Below are 6602 nucleotides of genomic sequence, written 5' to 3'. Positions count from 1 at the left end.
TGGCGCGCAGGCCCAGCTGAGGAGTAGGGGGTTACAGGAGCGACCAGGCCGGCGGTGAATGCCTCTTGTGTGTCTCAGTGTGCTTTGGCTGCGGGTAACGGGAGAGTCCCCTTTGCTAGCGGGCGATCATGGCTAGCAGAGGGAGAGAATGTATGTGATTTTTCCCTTGGACGAATTGTTAGATCTGAATAGTGCGAGAGAAAATAAACGTGGGAGAGCGACGTTAGACACGCAGAGCCATACGAGGCACACTGAGAAAGTTTTGCCTCTTTCCCAACCTAACCAACTACTTCCCAATCAACTTAAACCTCCCTTAAATAACCAACCTAAATCCAACCTACAACAGCCAACTCCGTCTTCAATTAAACAGCAGAAAGCACCACCCACACCCCCCACAAAAACCACCTACTCCCACACAAAAACCAGCTTTAACCAAAACTCCTTCTAAAACTTCTATCTCTGTCACCCCTCCCTCTATAATAGTTCCTTCCCAGTCACCTTCACCACCTGTCAGTGCTAACGTGAAGAAACCTTCGGTCCAACAGACAGTTGCTTCTACTGTACCACCGTCCGACCAAGTGACCAAACGACAACGATCTTCTCATTCTACTTCGACTGAAACTTCTTCGACCTCCTCCACTGGTGCCAAAGGGAAGGCCTTACTTAGCCCTCAGGCCTCAGGAGGGCCTGTGGCCAACCGCTCCTCTTGGGGCGGTAGTCCTGTCTCTGGGCCCTTCCAGGAGTCGTGCCCTGATAGAAGTGGCAATTTCAGGGCTTTCAAAGATATCTGCGTTTCTGCCGAAGGTAACAATTTGAAGATCGTAGAGCCAGTGCGTTCAGAAAGTGCACTTGACATTAGCGGAAGCTCTCAAAAAACTCATCACCTACTCAGAAAGAATAATAGCTTTAGGTCTCACCTCAGTGACAGCTGTGCATTAAGACCACGGCAAACAGGGGTAGAAGCGATCAAGAAATCTACAACAGCTCTTGCAAATCCAAAGCAGCCATCGCCTTCTGAAACACCCAAGAGAACCCCAGACCCTGTTGAACCATCCCCTTCATCCTCTCAGGGGCCCAAGACTCCTGAAACTGCTTTACCTAAACCTGGAACACCCGTGCAAATACATAAAGAAAAACAATTTGCGGGAAACGAAGGGGTGAAAGTCAAGCAGGAGGTCCCGGTGCAAGCTGCACCCCCTCCTGCTCATCCTACTAATCAGCAGTTAACAGCTGCCGAAAGCCTAAAGATACAGCAAGATTGCCTTGCCCCAACTTCAGATTCTAAGGCCATTCTCCCAAACCAACGGCACCCTAGTGGAAGGAGTAACTATTCAGGAAGTCAAAAGCTTTCTGACCTCCCCTCTTCGACTATTGGAGGGGGATCCCGAGTAGCAACAACAGGCAGTAGCTCCAGTTCAAAGACTCAGGGGGTGTTGGGGTCCCCTCGCGTCTTGCAACAGCAGCAGCAACAGCAAAGAAACTCCGTCATGGCCAATAATGAGCCCAGCTTTCGTGACCTCACCAATCCAAGCCACAATGAATCACTCAAAGCTCACAATGCTTTCACCTTTAAACTCGTCAAAACAGGTAAAATATTTTTTATCCTTGTTCCAGGGTCCTCTTTACTATATACTTTTTTTTCTTTTTTTGTATGAGAAGCTAGCAGAGAAATACTGTATTTGATATATTGTCCTTTTCCTTCTATTTTTATTCTAACCGATACCGTATATATATATATATATATATATATATATATATATATATATATATATATATATATATATATATATATCACACACACACACACACACGAGTGTTTGCTGATTTAAGTTTTTAAAGATTTTGCTTTTTAGTTTACATATTCATCCCAGAAATCCGTTACACGTGTCATTTATAAAAAGAAAGCGCATAATGTTTGTTAGGGAAGATCTCGCTTTTCCCAAGATCATGTACATTGTCTTACATCCCACAGTACTCTCGTGAAGTGGCAAAGGTGCAAGTGTGTACGTGTACAGTGGGAATGTTGTGAGCATCCAAGTGAGTTTTGGGAGTGGCCCAAAATTATCCCTCTTCCCTTCCTTCCTCACTACCTTCCCCTTTCTTTTTCTTCTCTTTTCTCTTCTCTTCTCTCGGGTTCACATATATATATACACATATACTCTATTTCTTTTAACTATAGGTGATTAGCATATTGTTGTTCCTATTTCTCTTGATGCGCTCACTGTGGATAATCTGTTTAATGTTTGGGTAATAACATTTATCATTTTGTGTTTCTATCATCATTGTCCTTTTCTTGAATTGCCTTATTATTATTATTATTATTATTATTATTATTATTATTATTATTATTATTATTATTATTATTATCAATGTTGGTGGTTGTATGTATATATTGTATTTTGTATGGGTAAAAAATGAGGTGAACGTTATTAGGAATTTCTGCTTTCCACTACCTTTATGACTGAACTGTTTACATTATTAATGTATATAAGATATGTATTTTTGTTAAATTGTAGGCTCTTGCTTTCAGTTGTTATTTGTAAATACGCTTCTAGTGATAATTAATGATGTAAGACATTTTAGATGCATTATTTATGGCATTAGAGGCCATAAATATGAATTATGCCCATAATATTTTGTATCTTTGCTCGCTTTAATTTCTCCTTAAGTAAAATGAATGAGATTTCTTTCGTAGACATTGTGGATGGTTTCGTGTAGAAAAAAAAATCTTATGTAGATTGGTATGGGTCTCCATTACTCATATGGAAGGTAAAAGTGTCTTTAAATCGTATTTAGAAATAAAACAAAAAGAAGAAATCGTTATTAGTGAAGGAAGGAATGAATATAAATTATAAGATGACTTGGTAGTTTTCGAAATAAGATAAGATTATGTTCATATAACATCAGAAGATATTAGCTTCTCGAGAAAAAATTTAATTCATGCAATCTAATAACAAAAGCAGTCTGTGTCTCATAAAATTCATCTTTATTTCTTTGATTCAGATTTATAAATGTTGAATTGGATATTAAACTAATGCCTAATAAAGAAAGAAAGTGATAAATTTTAAAGGAATGGACAAAGAAAAAATTAACAATTTATGGAAAATTCAATGATAAACTGTCATCTGCCGACGTTTTTTTCTTTTTTACTATTATATACTGTTATGCTGTTCCTTTGTTGTTAGGACGGAGTGATTTAATTCATATTCAGTTTATAAAAGCTTTTGAATCTTTCATAAACTCATTTTGAATTGTTATTAAGTGATTTACCATCAGTTATGAATTCTTTTGAAAGGTTAACTTGAATTTATATATAAAATGTTGACACTTTAGATGAATTGAGACGAGCTTTGAAATCCTCAAAGCTATTTTAGATAATTCATTGAAAATTATTTTGAGGGAATTTTCTATAATTTATAGATTATAATAAACTGATTCATAATTTTTACAATAGTTGTGAATGCTTCTTGTAGAATTGATGTGAAATTACCTAAATTATCACAGATTAACTAAAGCTTGTTAAAAAAAAATATAGTAAAAAAATTTAGCCTTCTCTTAGACATCATGTGACATTTTGCCAGAAATTTATAAGTATCCTTGAAATTTGTCAGATTTTACTATTTATGTTTATAGCTTCTCAATCAATGTAAAGACAGGATGTTTTAATAACGTAATGTCATAACAGAATATGAAAGTTGGGCAAAAAATTTCAAAGGTTATGAAACGATATGAGAACCATAAGTTATAGAGAAATTGCCCAAATTTTTAATTTTATATCTTAAAAGTTATTAATTTGTTTATTCATGAAAGTTTGAATGGTCTTTTTAAGTGATTGAGAATATTTTTTTACTAGAAAAGCACTCTTGAGAGTGCAGACCCACGCCGCGGAAGCTTATTTCGGGCGACCTTTTGCTTGATCTTGACCTTTGACCGTCCGGACTTTCAAAATTGAATCACAAAATTATGGCCAGGAAGTTGTTCACAAACAAACGGACAAACAGGGGCGAAAACATAACCTCCTTCCAACTTCATTGACTAAGGTATATATTAGAAGAAATTCCAGGGTTCTGTAACCAGATCTAATTTCTAACTTAGAAAAAAAAATGCACCGGTGTCCTGTAGAAATATAGGATGGAAATTTCTGATTATTGATGGTATTTTTTAACTAGTATTTTTCGAGCGAAGACTATTACATTAAATTTCAGTTATTAAGATGTATTGTTGGAGATATGCGGTGTTTCTTAATAAATAATTTGTATGGCATCTCATTACATGAATTGTCCTTTGTTCTCTTCTCGCCATAGAACGTTGTGTGCGTGCATTTTGATGGATTTTATCATGCCCTGTCCCTCAGGCCAAATTTAGATTTTATCTTATCTTCTCCCTTCTTACTCTAGTAGGTTTAATCTTTCCCCATCAGGCATATCAGTGTTGAGGGTCTGCGGGGCAATTTGATGCCTTGCTGCGTGATGGGCATACTTCACATACAAGTGGGCGTGCTTAAGTGTTATCGTTGTAACGATAGTTTTATATTGCTGGTCAAAGTGATGTTATTAGGAATTGGGGACCTTTATGATTTACATTTTGAATAAAAAATGCCGACCAACCTTTTCAAATAATGATAAAATGAACGCTTCCGACCCACCGCCCAACATTTCACCACGTTGTGAAAACATTACTTCTTTGTACTAAGGTAATTAAAAGAAGGATAGGTGAGAGAATCAGTATAACCTTATCCCTAAAAACTTGCTTAGAAACCATGAGGGTATATCCTGCCGGTGGCCCCAACCCCCAAGGAGAAATTTGCGTGTGGTGACACATACACACGCGCACACACACACACACACATATATATATATATATATATATATATATATATATATATATGTGTGTGTGTGTGTGTGTGTGTGTGTTTGTTTGTGTGTATAAGATATGCACGCGAACATACATAAATGATGATTTTATCACTACACTCGGTATTTTCATTTTTTTTTCAAGTAAGCCACAAATGCCTTTTGATATCGAATTCGCTCTGCCACGGCATCTAAGACATATAGAGAAGTTTATTTTATGATAAATACGTCTGCCCAGCCAAGAAATCGAACCTTAGCGCCGAATAGTAATAAAGATAAACATTTAGAGAATACTAGCCTGTCATAAAAAGACACGAGGGTTAGTTCAGACTCTGTCGTATTTGATCCTGTTGAATTCAGGATTCGTACTTAGAATCGAAATCAACCCATCATCACCATTAAAGCTGATTGGTATGAAACACTTCATTGGTTTATGATAATTTTATCTTTAACACTTGCGATTTTCATATTTTTAAGTAAGTCAGAAAGCTGTTTGATATAGAATTAGCTCTGCCACGGGATCTAAGACCTACGGGGAACCAAGGATTGAATGCTTAACGCCGAGTACAGTAGAGATTTTGGTAAAAATTAAGACTTCCGTTTTGTCATAAAGAGAGATAAGATTTGATCGAATTATCGTAAAACAATTTGTGTACAGATAAATATTTTAACTTTTTTTTTTCTGTGGTCCGTAACAGTGGTACGCAAATCCGCTCACAACCGATTGACTTGACTTTGATTCCAAAACAAGGTGAGAAAAAGAACAGAAGTTCGCTTTTCGATATGCATGTTGACGTCATCTGGGAATTAAGTGTCTGATTGCTAATGGATTGTTGTGGGTCACAGCTAGATTGGAGAGAGTTAAAAAATTTCCCAATTAAGCCTTGCGCTGTTCAATATCCATGCAGTTCAACTTGGGCAAATGTAATTACCATTACTACCACACAGTGAATGTAAACAGCATAGCCAGCCGTATCCTGCCTTTGTAATATTTGCAATGTATTTTCACATGAATATGTAAATTAAAGTAACACGGTAAATGACTTTACAAAACAAATCTTTAGAAATTAAACGTTCGTTTCTGAAAATTTGCTACCAGAGATTTAGTTCCCCCTCACCTTGCATACGAACCTAATGAGTCTTCCCCACCCTGTTCCACCTTTGGACGTTGGAAAATTGTATACGGGATATAGGTGGGGTGCGGATCCATGCCATTTATTGGTCAACAAGTATATATATATATATATATATATATATATATATATATATATATATATATATATATACATATATATATATATATATATATATATATATATATATATATATATATATATGTATATACGACGTATTAAATAATTGTATTCTTAAACACCTGTTTTGAAAACGATCTTTACCCTGAAAATCTGGTATCCTTAGGGCAATAAATATAGATAATTCATAGCACGGCCCTTTGTTTCGATCCCATGTCTTCCGTAATTGAATTCCAATACTTGACCAGTTCCGTAAGTATAAAAGCGCAGAGAAAAGTTTATTTCAGCTTGGTAATTTTTACATATTCTTGTTTTGATATTGTACTGAAACTGAAGTGAATCCACCTTCCCCCTATTGACGCAAAGAAATGTTTTATTAATGGCTGAAATGAGAGCATTTTCATTCTCTTTATTCTTTTTACTTGTGCCCTTCACTTTCATTTGATCTTATTTTTCTTCTCACATGCCCTTCACCTTTCAGTAAGAACGTTTTAAT

The 6602-nt window shown here is 36.1% G+C and overlaps 1 pseudogene; it reads left to right on the top strand.

Annotated features, from left to right (window-relative positions):
- Positions 1-39: 39 nt before the first annotated feature.
- The window catches only part of LOC137620546 (putative uncharacterized protein DDB_G0290521), a 97098-nt pseudogene continuing 90535 nt past the window's right edge, over positions 40-6602 (top strand).

The sequence above is a fragment of the Palaemon carinicauda genome, chromosome 2 (genome assembly GCF_036898095.1).
Source record: "Palaemon carinicauda isolate YSFRI2023 chromosome 2, ASM3689809v2, whole genome shotgun sequence".
NCBI lineage: Eukaryota > Metazoa > Arthropoda > Malacostraca > Decapoda > Palaemonidae > Palaemon > Palaemon carinicauda.
Note: the sequence above shows the minus strand (reverse complement) of the source record. Positions and strands in the feature narration are given on the sequence as shown.